This window comes from Rhipicephalus sanguineus, chromosome 8 (assembly GCF_013339695.2).
Source record: "Rhipicephalus sanguineus isolate Rsan-2018 chromosome 8, BIME_Rsan_1.4, whole genome shotgun sequence".
Lineage (NCBI taxonomy): Eukaryota > Metazoa > Arthropoda > Arachnida > Ixodida > Ixodidae > Rhipicephalus > Rhipicephalus sanguineus.
The window spans coordinates 144,890,760-144,911,897 of record NC_051183.1 but is presented as its reverse complement, the minus strand read 5'-3'; the positions used below and the strand labels follow the sequence as shown (position 1 = coordinate 144,911,897).

General features: G+C 47.3%; 1 protein-coding gene and 1 long non-coding RNA gene across 3 annotated transcripts in view; one reads left to right on the top strand and one right to left on the bottom strand.

Moving 5' to 3' along the window:
- LOC119402377 (arginine and glutamate-rich protein 1-B) overlaps positions 1–21,138 on the top strand; it is a 115,380-nt gene that overhangs the window by 26,037 nt on the left and 68,205 nt on the right. The gene's annotated exons all lie outside the window — the stretch shown is intronic.
- The window catches only part of LOC119402378 (uncharacterized), a 31,777-nt gene that overhangs the window by 2,985 nt on the left and 7,654 nt on the right, over positions 1–21,138 (bottom strand). The window contains exons 2-3 of one of the 2 annotated variants that reach the window (XR_005185778.2): positions 20,618–20,877; positions 18,077–18,720 (exon numbers count right to left, since the gene is read on the bottom strand). This is a non-coding gene — a long non-coding RNA (uncharacterized LOC119402378). Of the gene's footprint in view, positions 1–18,076; positions 18,721–20,617; positions 20,878–21,138 lie in introns of those variants that run through there. The other variant, XR_007417242.1, reaches the window with a different exon arrangement.

The window sequence follows — 21,138 nt, the reverse complement described above, 5'->3', positions numbered from 1 at the left end:
CAACAAAAGTTGGGTTAGCTCATGCTTGGCTAAAGTAGCTGAAGCATTTAACAAGCAGAAAAGATTACGCACAATGACTTAACAGAATATTGGGATTTTCTGGCATTCTTTTGAAATAAGACATGTATATTTACTATGATGCTGGTTGTAACTTTAAGTTTTCTGAAATATTTCTTGTTGAAATTTGCACTGAAGAGAAGCAGTCTATAATGCTAACCTAAATAAAGTTTTCATATTGTAAAATGGTCATTGTCATAATATCGTATGTGCACTGCAAGACGAAACCCTCACCCAATGATCTCCAACCCACCCTGTCCTACGTGAGCCTGTTACATTTCATGCCTTCCAACTTGTTAATTTCATCGCTTAAGCTAACCCTCTGCCATCCTCGACCCTGCTTCCCATTTCTCGGTATCCTTTCTGACACTTTATCAGACCTTCAGTTATCTGTCCTTCTCATGACATGACCTGGCCAGCTCCATCTTTTTCTCTCAATGATGTTTTTTTGCTAGAAAGCTGTGTAAAGCATGCTTGATTGCGGAAGAGGATAGACTGCAGTGCCAGTCCACTAGTGGACCATAATTATAAGTTACATGTGCAGGCCAGGTAGACGGTCACGTGAAGCTATGACAGGCTACCGATATGCGATAATGCAGAGAATTAATGCAGTGATTGTGCAAGCAGACCGAGCGAGAAAGATACCAGGAGATGATCAGTGCTGTCTGTCACATAAACCATGAAATAGCGAAAGCAACCGCCGCCGCCTCTGGCACGTAACAGCACTACGGACTGCCACATTCGTTTTTCTTGTGTGTATGGGTGCGGCATGCAGCCTCGTAAATGTGATAGCGTTAGAGCGCAAGCTCGAAGAAAAATTCGTCATAGTCAAAATTAGAAGGAAATCACCGCTTTTTTACTCTTTAAAACTTCTTTAAATTGGGTTTGGTGGCCAAATTAGTGTGTTGAATCGGAAAGAGGTCAACATTGAACCCTATAGGTACTTCGGCCGTTGCCTGGAAGATATTGTCACCCAGGTGATGGAAATTGCAGTAAAGGAAGAGCGCCCCCTCCTGTTTGCCTTCCTCGACATATCTCAGGCTTACGACAGCACTGAGCAGGCCAGACTGTGACAGATATTGCAGGTGCTTGATACGCCAGAGAGGAGTGGCGCAACCTGCTACAGTGCTTATGCCCGACAGTGAGTCAGTGGTTTCGAGGGGCAACTTGACCACTCGACGAATTAAGGTATCTGAGGGACTTGGGCAGGACTGGCCAATGTCACCGCTGCTCTTTATGCTGTATGTGGCCGGAATGGAGAGGAATCTGTCAAGAGTCTGGACTGGGGTTCAATTTGAGCTACCTTGAGGAGGGTATACAGAGGAGATAGAGGGAGCTGTGGAAGGGTGTTGCGGTCCCAGCTCCGACTTTCCCGGCAGGCACTCGAGGTTTCTCGGCAGGCACTCGAAGCAGGTCGGACAGCCCTGGCGGTGCACAGCTTCATTCCAAATGAGGCAGTGCAGGGCGACCTTGGGTGGTCAAAGATTAGGGAGGCAGTCACCCAAACTCGCGTACGAGAAGGTGCCTCAGCAGCCTGACAGATGGCGTTGGGCCCGGGAGGTGTACAAGTACGTACACCTCTTGTTGGCACGGATGAAATGGGTCGCCCGAACCTGTTGGCTGTCGGAGTGGTACAGGGTGGAAGCAATCTGGCTGACGGCCCCCCTCCAGTGCTACATAAGGAAAAAGGTGCAGGAGTCGGTTAGAGGGGTGGAGACCGGAGAGGTGGAGGGAGTCAGGCCAAATGAAGAGGGCCTAGCATTGTATCGAGAGGCAAAGAGCGATATGCCAAGGAGGTGTTTTAGGACAACTCCAGAGGCAGTGGACTGCTGGTGCGAAGCTCCAAGTGGTGTGTTTAGGATGTGGTCGCTGCGAGCCAGGTTCACTGTCAAGCTGGACAAAACATGCCCCTTGTGCCAGGATGCAGAAGAGACACTCCGGCACATCGTGCTAGAGTGTACTGGCCTGCACCCAGTGGTACCTCGTGCTCAGGACTCCCGACACCTAACCGCAAAACGCGCCTGGCATGACAAACACGACAACAGCGCGCTGTCAGGGGCTCTCGAATTTTGTGGAACAGCGAACCGCCCAGCTGGCAAGCTGTGTAGGTGCAGAAGTGGCAGCTCGAGCACTGGTGAAAAAGACAGGTCAAGCAAACACAAACGCCGCGGCGGTAACGACAGTTGTGATGCACCGAGGGTGCATTCGAAAGGACTCATATTTCTCTCTTTTCCCCTTTTTCCTTCCACTTTTTAAAAATTTCTTCTAAACTTAACCTTCCCTCCTTCCTTTCTTTTTCTTTCGCCTGATCTGGCTTAGCCCGTTGATCTCCCGCTTCTGAAGGAAGAGGCAGCAGACGTCATTATCATCATCATGCTGGGGAATGGAAATTGGGTCGTTAGATTGGAACTTCGTAAAAATCTAGTTTTGCAAGATCGAGTTTTAACAGTAATTGATTATTTGTAAAACATTGTGGGGGCCAGATGCCTAGTATGGAAAGTTTAAGGAATTTTGTTCAATGTTACGAGAGCTTTATCATAGTGACTATGTTAACAATGAGGTTGTTTATAATAGAAAGGAGCAGAGAAATGTAGCTGTGGGACTATTTAATATTTCAAACATGCACCAACATACACTGAAAACTTGGAACGTTTACTGATTGCTAAGCATGCCACACACGTGCCCATCTGACAGTGAACTAAACGTCGTGTCCTTTCGCTAAAAAAAAAAATGTACAGGAAAATCTCCAACTTCCTATACGCAAAACGACATTGCACTCCTTCAAGAACGAAAAGTCCTTGAATTTCCCTTGTGATACTTAATTTTGCATCAGGTTCTGTTTAGTGTCGCAGAAGTCTGTTGCCAGACTGAGAAGGGCGAAGCGGCTCGTGGTTACGTGCGCCCCAGTGACGCGGGGATACCACGGACTTCTGCGACACCAAACAGAACCCTGCCAATTTTGCAAAAGCAAACGTGTACATGTGCAAGTTTGCAGACGTCCAATTATTCTAGTGAGTTGCCTAGTAGGATGCACCTTTTCTGCATAATTTTGATACAATAAACTTTGTATATGTAGTAGACTGCTTTTTGCTGCATTGTCATGTACTGACGCAACCAGCAACAGGAACAAAAGAGGTAGAGGCCATAAGGCGCACAAAACTGATGGTTTGAGTTGATATCATCATTCGCGTATAATCATCGACCTAGAAGGGATATCGCAGTCACAATTGTTTTTTCCTCTATGTTACTTGGACTAACCGTGCGACTAGTGGAAACAACGCGACATTCATACCAGTGTCACACGGGCACTTTTGATCGCGATCAGGGCTGATACGGATCAGCTGCTGCTACACGGTCACATTAATTGCGATCAGGCCCAATCGGGATCAAGACGATCGCGACCTGCGCATTGCGATCTGGCTGACGTATTCGCCAAACTCGATCCGGATTATGCTGTACTGTGTGGCAGCGACAAATTTGTTGACCGTGATCAAGAAGTACGATCCAGATCGGCCCTCACAGCGATCAAAAGTGTTCGTGTGACACCGGTATTAATCGCTACTGCACGGTCTAAACTAATGCGGATCGAATACCGTGCAGCCGTCAGTCAAATTGTGACCAGACCGCAATCGGGCCTGATCGCAGGGGCGTAGCCAAGGGGGGTTGGGGGGTTCAACCCCCCCCCCCCAAAATTTTTCAGTTGTGCTTGCGTATATAGGCACGCACACATACAAACGCACGCACGAACATGCATAAAGTATGGTTGAACCCCCCCGAAAGAAATTTCTGGCTACGCCCCTGCCTGATCGCACTTAAAGGAGTACTGACACGAATTTTAAAAATTTTGGATTGTAGCTCTAAATAAAAATACTGGTGTCGAGAAACCTAAAACGAGTATTGTGGTGCCTGGGAATGCATCGTATATATTTTAATTACCGCTACCTTAAAAGACACTTTCAGTTTCGATATCAAGGGGGCGGCTTCTCAGTGATGTTTCATGTCAGTATGACGTCGCGGGATACAGAAACTCGCGACGAACTAGTGGCAAATCCATCATCTGCTCGTGGTGCACATAAACAACGATGAGTCAACTGTCGTCCAGTCTCTTTCTTGGTGTTTTAGTAAAATGCTGGATTTTTCCAAGTCATAATTGCATGATTCCTCTTGAAGTGGGATAGAAAGGAGGGAGAGGAGTGCACGGTAACTTTCTATTCGATGAGGAAGGGGGGGTGAAATTAAGAACTCGCAAAAGGAGAAGCCACTGTCTTCTGATAAGCAACTTTGGGGTTGGGAAAGAATCTTATTTCTGCTATACAGTAAGCACGTCGCAGAATTCTGGGTGTGGAGTGTTGGATAAATTTTAGAAGAGAGCAGAAAGCAGAGACCACCTTTTCAACATGCATAAGCATCGTACGTCGGCAAAAAATTAGGGCTCAATTAGACTCGCTCAAGAAGCATATCTTGCTCTTAGGACTCACTCGGACTCAGACTGACCAATATTTTCTTCAACCGGACTCACTCGGACCGAGACTCACTAAACTTTTTCTCAGCCAGACTCACTCAGACTCAAACTCGCCAAGATATTGCTACATGTAGGCTGCCGGAATTCATATGGTCGACGCGCGTGTGCGCCCGACGAAGAGGACGAAGGTCGCTAGCTGCTCGAGCTCGGAGCCGGTCTGGTCAGCGCTGCAGCCGCTCTTGCAAATATATCGTGTGAATAACGACTTGTAAAAGCGACTCGTCACTCACGTAACATATTTGGTGGAGGTGGAACGTTCCCCGTCCTCACCACGCAGCTCCGCAGTGGCCGCGTCATTCAGCGTCTCGCCATGGCTTCCAATGACAACCCGTCCCCATCTCCATCTGCGGCTCCTACGACAACCTTTGTCGCGGTCCCCACCCCCCGCGACCCCGGGACATTCTCCGCGCAACCTGGCCTCGACGTTGACTACTGGCTTCGCCTGTATGAACGGGTCAGTCAAACTCATCGGTGGGACCCTACCATGATGCTCGCTAATGTTCTCTTCTACTTGGACGGAACCCCGCCGCATCTGGTACGAAACACATGAGACCGAGCTCACCACTGGACACATTCAAGGAGAAGCTACGTGACATCTTTGGAACCCGACCGGTCGCCATGCAGCTGCACGACAAGAGCTCGGCTACACGCTGTCCAGTCGCCTACTGAGCGTATGTCTCCTACATACAAGAAGTGCTTGCTCTTTGCCGGAAGTGGACGAGGCAATGCCCGAAGCTGACAAAGTGGGTCACGTTTGAAAGCATCGCGGACGACGCTTTTCATTGCTGGTCTACACCAACGTCTCGACTATCGACCGCATCATTCAAGAATGCCGCCGTTTCGAAACGGCCAAAAAGCCGTCGTGTGCACCCTCAATTTTCTCGGTTGCCAAACACGGCTGCCACGTCCACCTGCTCCGATTCCGCCGCTTACACCGCCCTTGAGCGGTGTGTAACGCGTATAGTTCGACGGGAACTTGAAGCGGCAAGTCCGAGCGTCGTTCCAGCCCTCTCCTTTCGACCATGCCACTATACAACCAACCCCCGCGGTCTCCGTTATTCAGGCGGTCGTACGACAAGAATTCGCCAACCTCGGGTTCCTGTCGCCTGCCCGGTCTCTCGCCCCTCGTCCCGACCAATGCCCATGAATGCATCTCGAAGTGACCCATTCGTTCCTCCACGATCTCGCAACCCAGCGGAATGGCGAACTCCCGACGACAGACCAATCTGCTTCCGGTGCCACCGCGTTGGTCATGTCTCCCGCTACTGCCGCGCCACTTGGACGCCGCCCTATAGGACCCCAACTTTTCTCGCCTTCCCGCCCATATGAAGATCTTCGCCGGGTATCCTCCAAGCCGTACGGACCCTACTTGTGACACACCTAACAGCCGCCCTCCTGCTCGTTCACCGTCCCCTCAACGCCGTCGTTTCCCCGTCGCCCCAAACCACGCCGCCACCCCTCGCCGCCCAACTTTGCATCGTACCCACGGAAAACTAGATTGTGCAGCTCCTGGAGGTAGTGCTGCATCATCTCCTTCTGAACCAAATCCTCCGTTGACGCTTCCTACGAACAAGAACCTCATCGATGTGCATGTGGACGGTATTTCGTTTGACGGCTCTAGTCGATACTGGAGCTCACGTGTCCATAATCAGTGCTCGCCTTTGTCGCCGGACTGAAGAAAGTCCTCACGCCTGCTACTACAAAAGCTGTACGCGTCGCCGATGGCGGAACTGTTCCTGTCACTGGAATGTGTACAGCTCGCATAAGCATCGCCGACCGTTACGTTCCTGTCCTATTCACGGTGCTCCATAATTGTCCTCATGACCTCATCCTAGGGATGGACTTCCTATCGACCCATTCTGCCCTGATAGACTGTTCCGCTGGTACTTCTTGCTTGGACCTTCCTCTTCAGCCAGATATTCACCCCGACCTTCCACACAGCCTCTGCACCACGGATTTCATCCGCCCTACCGCCTAAAGCCCTAATCATTCGCCAAATTCACAACGACTTCATCCGTGTTGGATGGGCACTACGTCGTCACGCCGATTACTGGATGTACTCCTGGCACGGGACATCACGTGCTCACTGCGTCATTACTGTAGCCGCTAAACCGGGTACATCCCCGTCATAAATTTCGGCTTAACGAAGCAAGTCCCTCCCTCAAGGCATCTTAATCGCCACGTTGCGGTCCTTAGCCGATGACTACGTCACCTCTTTTGCAGCAGACGTATGCTCCAATCTTCCTTGTCGCCCACCCGATGCCACAAGCCTCGACATGGCATTACGCCCCATGATTGCCCCAGGACCTCCCCCCAGCGCAATCAGCTGCCCTCATCCGCCCTTTTGGCTTCTTACCGCGAGATCTTCGACCTTGACAATCGACCACTCGGCCAAACTTCTCTTGTGCAGCACCGTATCAACACAGGTGATGCTGTTCCCATTCACCGTCGACCGTATCGGGTGTCCGTATCGGAGCGCCAGATTATTCAAGAAGAAGTAAACAAGATGTTAGCTAAAGGCATTATTGAGCCCTCATCAAGCCCTTGGGCGTCACCCGTCGTCCTGGTTAAAAAGAAAGGACAACACGTGGCGGTTTCTGCATCGATTACCGGCATCTAAATCGAATTACGAAAAAGGACGTGTATCCTTTGCACGTCCGAAAAAGGACGAAAAAGGACGTGTAACTTTCATCCAGACGGACCATTTCTGCTGCTTGTTGTACCCAAACACCTCCGCTCGGCTGTACTCCACGAACTTCACGACGTTCCAACTGCCGGTCACCTTGGTGTGTCCCGCACATACGACCGGAATCCGCCGTCGATTCTATGGCCAGGTCTCGCACGCTCCGTCAGACGATACGTCGCGGCGTGTGGAGAAATGCCAACGCCGCAAAACACCGTCGACGCTTCCGGCTGGGTGCCTTCAACCCCTCGACATTTCGTCTGAACCCTTCTTTCGCGTCGGCTTGGACCTACTCGGCCCTTTTCCCCTGTCTTCTGCTGGCAACAGGTGGATAGCTGTGGCCACAGACTACGCCACAACGCTACGCCATCACACGAGCTCTTCCACAAGCTGCGCCACAGATGTCGCCGATTTCCTTCTTGCGCGACGTGATCTTGCAACACGGTGCTCCACGCCAGCTGCTCACGGACCGTGGCCGCACATTTCTATCGAGAGTCATAGCGGACATCCTGCGTTCATGTGAAACACGGCACAAGCTCACTACGTCGTACCATCCGCAAACGAATGGCCTCACGGAGCGTCTGAATCGAACCCTAACCGACATGCTTTCAAAGTATGTCTCCTCAGACCACTCCGACTGGGACCTTGCTCTACCGTACGTGACATTTGCCTACAATTCCTCGTGCCATGACACGGCTGGTTACTCCCCATTTTTCCTGCTGTTCGGCCGCAAAACCCACATTGCCCCTCGATACAGTCATTCCGTTGCCAGCAGCTCCGACCACTGAATACGCCCTGGACGCCATCAGCCGGGCCGCTCATGCACGCGAAGCCGCTCGTACTCGCCTTCTGACCTCCCAAGAGAACCAACGCCGTCGGTATGATCAACGACACCGCGACGTACACTTTTCGCCGGTTCTTTGGTTCTGCTGTGGTCTCCGACCCGGCACGTTGGCCTGTCCGACAAACTGCTCTCTCGGTACACAGGGCCATACCGAGTGCTTCGTGCGGTGACATCCCGTCACCTATGAAATCGCTCCTGCTGCCTCGCCGTCTTCATCCACCCCGCATGCCAGCGACATCGTACACGTCGCACGCCTGAAGCAGTACCACTCGCCCATGACGTTGACGTCTAGATGCGCCGAGACGGCGCCTTTGCCGCCGGGGGTTATGCTACATGTAGGCTGCCGGAATTCATATGGTCGACGCGCGTGTGCGCCTGACGAAGAGGACGAAGGTCGCTAGCTGCTCGAGCTCGGAGCCGGTCTGGTCAGCGCTGCAGCCGCTCTTGCAAATATATCGTGTGAATAACGACTGTAAAGCGACTCGTCACTCACGTAACAATATTACTCTCCCAGACTCACTGAGACTCGGAGTCACATCCCGATCTGAGTCTGAGTGAGTCGACTCATGAGTGCTTTAGCGTAAAATTAGCTTTTTTGATCATGCTGCCAATGCCATTTTACTCCAATATCTCCCGTAATCGGTGCTCAAAGTGACATCGTTTGAACTTGTACCTTCAAATACGAGTTATCAATGGTTGCAATCCAGCAAGGACATTTTTATGAAAGACTTGACTCACATGAGACATTTTATTGGGAACTTCCCGTGAAATAAATATTGCGGTGGCGTATGAACGCTAGTGTGTCGAAATATGTGTGAATAAACTTCTGTATACATGAGTTGATATAAGGCTGAAGATGAATAGATAGGACCATAGGTCGACAAAAAAGTGTGGAGTTCACTCTGACCCATTCAAGAAATATATCTTGCGCTTAGAGCTCACTCGGACTCAGACTCACCAATATTTTCTTTAACCAGATGCACTCGCACTCACTCACTGAAATTTTTCTCAACCGGACTCACTGAGAGTCACGCTCACCAAGACATTACTGTCTCGGGCTCACTCTGACTCAGACTCATGGTCCTATGTGAGTCTGAGTGAGTTTGCCGACCTATGATAAGCATGTGCAGGATTCCTTACATTCTGCTTTGAAAAAGTCCTGCATACACAAATGTCAGGATAGCTTTCGGCAGCAAGTTGATCGACTAACTATTGCTGGGTTCCCTTCACATGTTCTTGTGTCAGCCTCGGAAAGACTAATCAAGAAGTGCAAATCCGCCAAGTTGCAACCAGTGGACCAGATGATAAGCCCAGGAGATATGCTGTCATGCCTTACGTGCACCGGCTGTCTCATCGATTTAAGAAGATAGCAAAAAGTTTTGACGTCGATGTTCTCTTTTCGTCAAACCAAAAAGTTGGTAAAGCTTGTGCTGCGATTGAAAACAAGGCTAGAGGGACTTCGGGTGTGGGTTGCACGGTGAAGCATCGCAACCCCCCCGATTCATGCTCTGTTGGTGTGATCTGTAGGATCCCCCTCTCCCGCGCAAGGTGTATATAGGCCAGTCGGGTAAATGTGTGAACGAAAGGCTCCGCCAGCACCATAGCACCTTAAGGGGAACGCCGACGTCACACCTTTCGACACATTGTAGGGCGTGTGGACGTAAACCGTTCTTTGACAACACTGTCATCTTGCACAAACATAGAAATAAAAGGGCACGGGAACTCGCGGAAGCACTCTGCATTAAAGATGCCGGAGATGATTGCATATCTGAGCCGTCCGTTTGCCTTTTAGATTGTGAACTACGTAAGCTTAATGAGTTCTTTGACTACAGGTAACTTCTGCGCATGCGTTGTTGGGTTGTGTGGTACTTGAATTTTTTCAATAAACTTCAGTTGTTAGACAGTGCTCGTCTTGTGTCCTCTTCTTTGTGCTCCGTCCCGTTCGCGCTGAAAAGTTTTCAAAGTGCAGGATTCAACCTTAGAGAGAGCGCAGGGGGGGGGGGGGGGCCCAAACTCTCACTGCAGTACCCCTTCCTCCCCCCTCTTGTTGGTCGAGTCGAGTCCAAAAGCAAACAAGCCTGGCACTAGATGAGTAAAGGCAAATGAAGCAATGACACGCTTCTCATAATGGCCTGCCTTTGGTCCTCGGCTTTCCAGAGGGAAAGTAAGCAGTTTTTCTAATGCAACATCAAGGGTCCTTAGCCATGGCAGCGCCTCCTCTATTTTTCTGTGCCTGGGCGAAGGAGCGGAGCGCAATGGGATCCGTCCGTCGGCGTTAGTGCGGCGGTTAGCCGCCGGGCGCCGCCACCGTAGTAGACAAGCTGTCGCATCGTCGCTCGCGGAAACGAATGCCGTGGCTGCATTCGAAGCTGCTGTATGGTTCAGTTTTCGGCTGTATTCGCGTTGTTTAAAGTATAATGAAAACTTGTAAACTGGAATCAAGAAGCACTTGTCATTCTGGGCAGCCAGCCAATTTCGAAGGCATGTGTCTTTCGCGGTTATTTGATCGAGACGCTCGCGCGTCGTCTGCTAGCCCGATACCAGAAAGCGCATGCCAGTGATGCGCGGAAAATTTGTTTTTTCACCGTTACGTTCGCTTGACTGAGAGGCGGTTTTTGACTGTCTGAAAGTCGATTTTCGAAAGCAGCATTTGCCAAGAGCTAATACTGAAAGCTTGGGCGTTTAAAGTTCTCCGATGCGTGCTACCGTCTACTGGTGTAGCACACTACACGCAAGCTTGGAGTTCATGCGCTAAATAACATGAAATGTCACTAGACTGCTTCCAGAGATATACGTAATTGCCCGTTCCCTTCGTAAAGCTTTTGAGAATTACGTTTGTTGCCACGACAGGAGAAAGCAACAGCTGGTGCCAGAAAAAGAACTATGCCAACTGATTCCACCAATTCAGAGCTTGAACCAGTTAAATCGTGGTGGTGCGAAAAACAAACAAAAACCACTACATAAGCCGCGCGCTTCCTGCAACACTGACCGACGTGTGTGAACAGACGCTGTCGTTCGAGTATAATGTCGTAGTGCCGACTCTCAACTTGAGCCAATCTGAAAGGCGTGAAAAATGGCGCGGCCTGTTGTCAGTTGCTTGAGCTCGTCTTGGTATTTGTCGACGGATTGTTGTAGCCTCACTATCTGTCTCCTCAGCTCTCTTTCTTTTCTCTTCCATTTGGCCTTTTCGGTAGTGAGCAAAGTAGAGGCCGAATGGCTGTCGACCTGGACGCTTTTGTCGCATGGAGCAGCATGCTCAGCCTCGTGCACTCATTTATTGTGACACTGTGCATAATGATTGTCGGTTGTTTCGCCGGTAGCGTATGTGGTGTCCATGGGCTCCAATTCTTCAGCTCGAACCTAATGTCAGCGCTGCATGCACATGGCGGCGATCGCGAGGCAGTGTTGCTACTGGTCTACATGCATTCGTTGACTGTTTGGACGCAACACGGTCACGTTTAGGGATACTTGCCATGCTTGGTTCAGTTGTTACCTTGGGCTACAAATGTGAATGGTAGACTGCAAAGAGTGACACTACTGCATCCTTCTTAAGCCGCCACTTCTTATATTCTATGAAATCTTCGAGTCGTAAACGACGGCTGCATATTCTAGTGTAGTTTGAAGGTGTATTAGGAGACCAATTATCCCACCTAATTACTTCAAGCCACATCTCCTGAATACCAGCGACAGCTAGAATTTCATGGAACGACAGCCGCATAGTGTATTAAGGCAAAAGCCTTATAGATGCCTCATCAAACGCGAAAATTGGCCGTCGCCGGCGTGAACGCGAGTGATGCAAAAAATAATTACGTGATGACATCATATGACGTCACAGATAACAAAATTTTGTGATATCATCGTGACGTCACACAACGTGACGTCGTCATATTACATCTTCGCTTGGTCAAAATGGGCCGATCACGGAGGCAGCACATGCCTCCGCTGATGTGCAGAAAGCTTGCGCTGCCTCCGATCCTTGAGGCTGTAAGAAAACCGTGTTAGGCGCAGAAATATCTCGGAGGGAGGCTGGGAATGTTCAATACATTGACTAGAAGAAAAAGAAGATGGCTTTCGCCTTTCAGTCGTCTTAGATGAATGCATAAGGGACTCTGTGGGATTTCTTTATCAATAAAGGGAAATAAAAAAAGGCAATCGTAATTTCTTTCAGTTCCATTTGCAGAGTGGAACACAACAATATGACATACTAAGGCAATGGGGCGGTTGCAATAGCCTGAAATAGAAAATAAAACGCGAATACTATCAAACTCGAGTGCAAGTATTGAATCGGCAGCATGGCCTGACAGACTGCCTGCGGAATACGTACAGCAGGGATGGAAAGACACGCAAACATGCGGCATCTGCATTCTTTGCTGTTTCACATCTATTTTCAAGTGGTTATAGCCTGGCTGATTGATGAAAAGACGACGTCATCCATGACACAATAAAAGACCATCTAGCATCTTTTTATTGCCACGACGGTTACAGCGCGATGAAAACAGCGCGCCGCTATGTTCGCGTTTCTTTCCATCCCCCTGTACCTGTGAAAGCCTGCAAGAAGCACAAATGGAATTAAATTCGGATGCGAACACGAATTCGTGAGCTTCGTGATACGTGCGGCCGTTCAGCGCCAGCTTCGTGTAGTCTACTTGCACAGCGCCACCACGCGGCAGTGGCGAGCAGACGCGGAGCGCGCGCACGACGACCCGAGGAGAGCGTTCGCCCAGGCACTGAAAAATAGAGGAGGCACTGGCCATGGTTATTGTCGAAAACCTGCCTGACTATAACCTTGCACTTAAAACAATGACGGGACATGTTTGACTGAGTCAAGGTATGGGACAGACATGGGTGTCCCCTCAGGTGATTAGGAGGGGCACCCTGCCCCTGTTCAGGCCTATGTCAGCGTGATTATTCACATTACTATGCACCAGGCTGGGATACCTGTGTCCACGTTGGAAATGACATTGAATGCGGTGCAGCACTGGGAGTTGAACCATTACATTCCACATTGGAAAAGGATGCTCTGCCGCTCCACCAAAACTGCAATCCATCCTAGTGATGTCATTTTACATAGCCCATGGGAGGCGGCTGCCGGGATAAATGTGGTATGAGACTCTCTCAGCTGCCGTGAAAATTCTGCCATTTTATAGCGGCTCAATTGAGTTGAATGCATTTACTTTATTATAAGGCATGAATTTCCTCTTCGTTTCCAGTCATGTGTGCACGCAGCACACACTACATTGACAAGTTTTGTCAGAAGGTTGGTACACGCCTGCTTTCATCGTTGCATTGTAGAGGGCTTCACACTCTGTGTTAGATGTGGCATGAAAACTCACCGTTGACGCGTCCATGAAATAGCTTCAAGCCCTGTACAATGCGGTGATGAACGAATGCAGCCGTGTATGAACAAAGAACGCTTGCAAGCGTTTGAGTGGCGGCATGAGAAAAAACAACCTGGCAGATTTCACCAGAAACGAAATGCTAAGGCGGCCTACAACTTAACATTTTATCGATTCAGGCAATAATGAAAGAATTGGCTAATCAAAGTTGATTAATTAATACTTAGTAATGAAAAAATACAGGTTGTAATAATACACACACAACTGCCACCAAAATACAGCAGGTACATCTTTCCTAGGGCGCATGGTTTTTTTCAACAGCGGAGCTGTTTAAGCTCAAAGTAAGGCCGGTGTTGAAGAAAATTCGGCGGGTATGTGCCAAGCAGCTCCTAGCATGGCCGTGCATAGTATAGTATAGCAAAGGGATGGGAAAGGGAAACGAGGGTGACCAGGAATGAAAGGAGGGGAAAAGGTAAAGCATAGCATAGCCTTGTACAGTGTATTTTGACAATTATATGGGGAGGGGAAGGAGGACTGATGTAAGGGTGAGGAAGATGGAAAGGAGGAGGTGAGAGGGTAGCCATATGTACAGTATAGCATAGCGAGGGGTGGGAAAGAGAAGGGAAAGGAGGAGAGAGGCAGAAGAAGACAAAGAAGTAGAAAGAGGTAACGTCCCAAAATTACGATGTGATTACGAGGGACGCCGTAGGGGAGGGCTCCGGAAATTTAGACCGCCTGGTGTTCTTTAATGAGTACATTAATCTAAGTACTCGGACCTCTAGCATTTTGCCTCCATCGAAATGCGGCGGCGGCGGCCAAGACTCGATTGCGCGACCTTCGGGTCAGCAGTCGAGCGCCATAACCACTTGATCACTGTGGCAGGTAAAGGAAGAAAGAACTCAATCAGCATTCGCCAGGTGGTGGTGCTGGCTTACCAGCTCTGCCACCTAGCAAAAAAAAGAAAAAGGAAGGCGCGTGTTGCAATTAGTTACATAAACATGAAGGGTGGCAGAAAGAAGGCAAAACGGTTAGAGATTGAGGAGCAGTTGAGGGCGTGTATGTGGTTACAGAAACACACCTTAGAGACTTGGAAGAGCCACCATATATTGAATATTATGTTTGGGAAGGGTGTAACAGGATCATATCGGAAAGGAAAGGTGGCAATGTAGGAATGCTAATTCACCGTGGCACCACATGGGTTATAGTGAAACAGACGTGTTCAGAGCACCTCTGGGTTTCGGGCACAGTAGGTGGAAAGGAAACGAGGATTGGGGTAGCCTACTTCTGGATGGGGAATAACTGGGGAGAAAAGATTCAGGAGATAGTGGATTGGCATGAGTGCGGATATTAAGGAATTTGGTAATGGGTCCGAAATCATCCTTCTAGGGGACATGAATGCCCACATACACGACCTTGACGGATATTCAGACACCAATGGGAAGTTATTACTAGATCTCTGCGAGCAACATAGTCTGGAGATAACACGGGGCCTAAATGTGACGGCCAGATCACGTGGGAAGTCGAAAACAGCCAATCGAACATTGATTATTGTTTCATGACAGAAGGAAATTATGACAAACTGAGAGAAATGAGAATAGACGAGGAAGGGATTCAAAGCTATGGTAGTGATCATAAACGAATAACATTACAAATGGGATACGAAACTGAAAATAAGAGCGTGGAATCAATGTCTCGCAGCTCGTACTTAAATGGCAAACAAATAATAGCTAAGCCGCAAGAGTCGAGAAAGAAGTAGGCAAAATACCAGGCAAGGACTGAGAGCATAGTGAGCTGTTACATCTAATGATGAAAGAGATAGGGAAAGAGAAGAAAAATATTTGCTGGATAGGAAAGAGGAAGCCAAGAAGTTGTTGAAACAAGGAAATCCGGGAAGCGATCAAGAAGCGAAGCGAAGCATCACGGGGGCATAGAAGGGCGAAAAGGAGAAGCGGCCGCAGGGCGTAGTCAAGAAAATATGGGAAATATATTTAGAGAAAAAATCTGTTGTACAGAAATTGGTCGAGGCAAAAATTAAAGGCGAAAGTGAACGCTGGATGACAAGAGGTACACGAAAAAAAGGAGGCCGTGCCTAGGATATTTTGGAGCCACATAAAGGCAACAGCTGGTTCATCAGCTGGTTATTAAATAGTACCCCAATGGTGTTCATGTCTACTGATTATGGCACAGTAAAAGTATTTAATTGTCTAAAGCATGCGGCCAGTAAGCACAAAACTATTTCTACGGCGCTTCAAGCAAGTTATGTGCACTTGGTAAAAGCTGAGAGCACCTGATGACAGCATTAAAGGGAGCCTGTCACTATGTGCAGATTTTGTACTTGCATAAGTCTCTGTGCTTGCAGGCCTATGTACAGCGGAGCAGAGCAGTAGGGGCTTAACGTTGATGACCATTAAGAGCATAATAAAAGAATTCGACGTACCTGTCTCGCAGCCATACATTGCAACTTCACAATATGTACACCTCCAACAAATCAGAAGCTTCTCTGGTTACAATTAGTAGAGGAAGTCAAACTAATTGTTATCCTTAGATGCTTTCACATCCTCAGAGGAGGCTTTGATGGCTAAGTAGAAAATCAAGGCAAGGCTTTTCTTGGCTGTGATTAAAAAAGTGCTTTGCTAATCTTTGGCAATAAAGTTCAAACAGCCTTCTACAACATACACAAAAGTGCACTGCTTTCCTAGGTCTTGAACATTGTCACTGGCCTCAAGCCCATGTTATCCACTGTACTGCGGTGGTGTAAAGGTCGCAGTTTCAATCCTGGCCGTGGCGGTTGCATTTCGATGAAGGTGAAATGCTAGAGGCCCGTGTACTGTGCAATGTCAGTGCACGTTAGAGAACACCAGATGGTCAATATTTCCGGAGCCCTTGATTACGGCATGCCTCATAATCATATTGTGGTTTTGGCCCCATATAACCCCATATATTAGTATTACTAATCCATTTATAACAAACTGCTAAAACCTGAACGTTATATGTCCAGAAATTCAAATGCTTTTGAAGTCAAGATTGTTGCAAGATGTTCAGATCCCCTTTGGTATGTCATAATGGCATCGTAACATATTGAACTTCACTATAATGAATGGAATACTGGCCCTCCACTTGAACAGTTCCTGTTTCAATCACCATGCATTTGGACAGATTATAAAACACATTGCAAATGATGTAATTACAAATGCCTCAAATAAGCAATCACGACAATCATTTCATTCAAATGTGTAGATGTTCTCTAGCACCTCATGAAGGGGATAACATATCAGCTAGTAAAAGCACTGCTGGTGACCTCCGCAGTGATAGAACCCATTTAATTGAAATATTAGTATGTAAGGTCCACTTCGTTGCATGTATACGTAGTAGCACCGTATTTATCCTGTTCGAGCCTGTGCATTTCATTAATGATGTTTGAACAACCTGAGAAGTCATATTAATAGTGCCTGTCTTAGTCGTATTTCACTCTGACCTCGTGTTGTGTCCTATGCTGCATGCCACAACAAATTAACAGGTCACACCTACCATTAACCACTAGGAGGTTTCTTTTTATACCGATGTTGAAGACAGTAACATGAATTAGCATTCAGCATTGGAGCATCTGAGCGTATCTGGTTGTTCCTACAGGACGCTAAACCAATGGTCACAATTACGTGCTTTTCTGGTCTATACATGCGCACATTTTTAAAAACTTGCAGAGTCAGTGTGGCTGTATTTATTTAAATATGAAAAGAAAGATGTGCAATTCTTCTCTATCCTGCCACATGAGCAGAGCCAATGGTGTGCAGCTATCCACGAGGTCACAGGATTGATTCTCAACCAAAACAGCTGCATTATGATGGGTGTAAAATGTATAAGTGCGCTAGTGCCATGCATTTCAACAGATTATATAAAACACAGGGAGGTCAAATTAATTTGGGATTCACTTACAGCAGTGCACCTCATAATCAGATTACAGTTTTGCAACATGGAACTGTAGAACTTAATAATTCTTCTCTAAACCAGCTTTCCTATGCATAGGAGCACAGTGTTTATTCTTACTGTGCAAAACCCTGCTCTTAGTTTTTTTCATGTGGATGTCTGGTTCAACACAGACACAGACTTGATGACATTATTTAGCAGTGTGGTTTATCTGGGCCTTCCTAATATTTTTTTCGAATTTGTTGAATCCACAAGACACCAGTGAACATTAACAGCCAAGTAGTGTTAAACTTCATGGGAGGATGTTTGAAACAGTTGGTTATATGTTCAAGTTAGCCCATATCCATGCTTCTTGCAAATCAAGAATACAACTCCTTAATCTTCATTATGCAAACTAATTCTAAATAATTATGCAGCAGCCATGCAGCTATGCTGTCATCAAAGAAATACATTTTCAGGAAAAATAGAAATGCTTAATGACAGTTAGCTACAGAAGAATACAAAGTTTGCATTTCTTGAAAAATGGTTGAGATTTACAATGCACCTTGTATACTCCTCAAGGACGAATATAAATTGTCTGCAATTAGAGAGAAGTGCAAGTCCAGTGAAAGGTGCATCATAAATCCAAACAAGGGAGCAGATAAACAGCAATGCCACTTAGCACCTTGTGGTGTCTACAGAGAGCTCCGCTCTCGGAACACACGGACACAATTCACACCATTGAGCAAACCAACACATGTACATTTATTAACCTGTTTTTACATACGACGAGCTTGCCAGCCCAATCTAACACATAACTAGTACACGCTAAGCAACCTTCAAACCCCCGAGAGACTCGCTGCTGTTTTCTGTATGCCGGTCTACCCTCGCCGACAGGGCGGCGCCTCTGCGCGATCACAGCGTCGCCTCTCGTTCGGTGGCTGTTAACGCTAACTGCGGCAAATTCGCGAGACGCACGTGCGCCATTAGGCGCAAACTACTTTATAGGGGGTGATAGCACCCCGACAACTTTTAATAAATATCCTATTCAAGATCGTAAAAAAGTAAGCACCTGCAGACATATGCAGTAGTGATCGCAACGGAATGCTCAGCTTGAAGTTATGAATTCTAGCCATGGCAGCACATTTTTAATGATGCAGGAAGAATAAAGAAACAATAAAAAAAAGGACCAGATGTTTGATAGATGAAGCCAAAACAAAATGTTTTATTAGCAGTTTTTAAAATGCTCGATTTGTGGATATTTTCAGTTATGTTCATGGCTTTTAGCTCGTTGTACACCTGCTTGGAGCACAGATTCATTTCCACCATTGTCACCCTTCCTCCCTTTGACGTCCTTGGCGGCAAGTACCCCTACCTGTAACAGACATCTGTGTATTGGTGAATTACTCTACTTCAACACTTCTTTCTGGTACAATTCAAACAGCAGTCTATCTTCCCACTCCCAAATAAAAGTGGAGGAGAGTAAGCTGTGCATGTATAAACTTCATTGCATGACTCAGGCTGCAATCCAAAGCTTAAGACTCTGATAAGAAACCGTGTAAATGTGTCCAATTTGTTCAGACTGCAGATTTGAGCAAAATGTGTTGAAACACAAAATATGAAAACAAGTGTACTTTTTATTATTGTAAAATGCAGCACAGTAAAGTGATTGTACGAAGAGAACACTCGCAAATGGAACAGTTCAATGGGTGGCAAGCGTTTGTTGGTTGAACGGGCAGTTATGCTCAATGGACCTCTTGTGCTGCCCTGTAGACGCTATGAAAAAAGCTAATGCTAGTGTCTGCATCGCAGCTTCAGTCCTCAGTGGGTAGTACAAAGTGGGAGGTAGTGCTCAGGCCAGTGTGGATTTCTCACTGCATTCCGAGTACTAAGAACCTGTAAAGCTTCCTCTACCCTTGTGTGCTACACAAGCAGAAGAAACTCAGCAAGGCCAATTACGTTTACACTGTTTCAAGTTTTAGTTCAACGTGGTGCAACTCGCATGTACAGATAACATCATTAAATGAGTTCTGGAAATGAGGGCAAGCTGAAGCCATGCGAAGTCTTCGAGTGCATGAGGCCACGCTCTCCCATGTTGCAGTCATATTCAGCATGACTGCACATTCTACATCATATCAAAGTAACAAAGTGCACGAGAGTTTAAATTGAGTTAGTAAATAATGTTAAGGGAGTACTGACACAAAACTTTGACATCTCATTTTTTCTGTTGCAATGAGTGACATAACGATCCAGTTATCTTGGCTGCAAACCTTATTTACCCGAGTGCGTGACGGTTAATTGTTTGAAGACGTTTTCATAGTGCCCAATCGCAGTTTCGATTTCAGAGAGCACTGAGGGAGGTGGGATCCAGAGGGGTTCATAAATGAAGCTGGCCATGTTAGCACACAAAACAGGGATGCACTGGCAGTGTGTGGCATCACGTACACATGAGCACCGTGTTAACAACTCTACAAGAAAGCGTGCACAAGGAGCATAGCAGCCAACACAAACCAGCTGATGTCATGATGTCAATATCATGAGATTAAAATTGATTTTAAGTATGTTCTAGGCCATATTTGTAAATGAGGTGTGTGTGCGTGTTGACACAAATTTATCTTGCAGGTTATCTCACCTTCAAAATTTTGCATCAGTACTGAAAAGGGGGTCATTGGAGTCCCTCAGGACCACCAATAAAGTTCTTTGTCTGTCTGCCTATCTGTCTGTCTGAGTACTCTAACAATCAGGTACTGTTAACACTCACTTCGTTGGGTACCTTGCCACTCCAGTTATATTCTTGCATCTGCGCTCACTTGTGCATTTATTCTTCTTATGGATATATCTATGTGCCTTTAGTATGTTATGCTCCCTGTTCGCACTTTGTCATAATGAGCATAAGCCAATTTAACCAACTCGCCAAACTTGGCGTACATATGTTAATTCAGATAACACTGCAGTAATCGAATTAACATGTACGGGACTGTGAGGTTGTGTGTGAACTACCGCGCACATCATGACAGAGACATCTGCACCCAGTAATAAATCAATTGTAGACACAACGTGATGTTAACGTTCAACACCCAACGAAGCTGCATTTTCTCTGCTTGTATTTATGTGCATATTGTGGCATATTGCCCACTTACAGCTAGCTGAGATGTCATGCGATATAAAAAGGAAAACGCTACGAAATCGCTGTCGAACAACTTCACTACATTCAGCTTCGCTATCACCGTTGTTAACAAGTGGAAAAGCACGAATATGTTTGAAAAAGGTACCTTTTGCCAGAGCCCTTTATCCCTTGCTGCACATCTCACAACAAAGTGAATGACTGGGTAGATTTCCATTCAGGATATTGGACTTCTCATTGCGTGGAGACCAATGTGGTTGAACATTTGGATGCGACCAGTTTTTTGTGTGTTGATTTATGACACAACAGTAGCATGAATTATCATGTTTTGTCGCAGAATGCTCCATTATTGCTGTGACGAAATGCCTGCAAAAATGCGAGTGGAGTAGACGACAGCGCAGCATCCCTCTAGAAGAGAACGAAAACGAAGGTAGATTTGGAGTCTCGCACAGAGGATGCAAAAAAAAGGAGGGGGGGGGCGTTACGTAGAAAAGAGCTGGATGGAATGCCAGCAAGACTAGGCCAGAAAGCCCACTGCAAACCCACATTTAAGTGAGAGGTTCAAAAGGCCAGGCTCCTGTTTTCAAGCCACCAAGCTACTCGGGCTGTGGCGTGACCTAGCACAAAATGTGGGAGTCCTGCTGCCGTCTTGCAACGACCCGCCGCCGG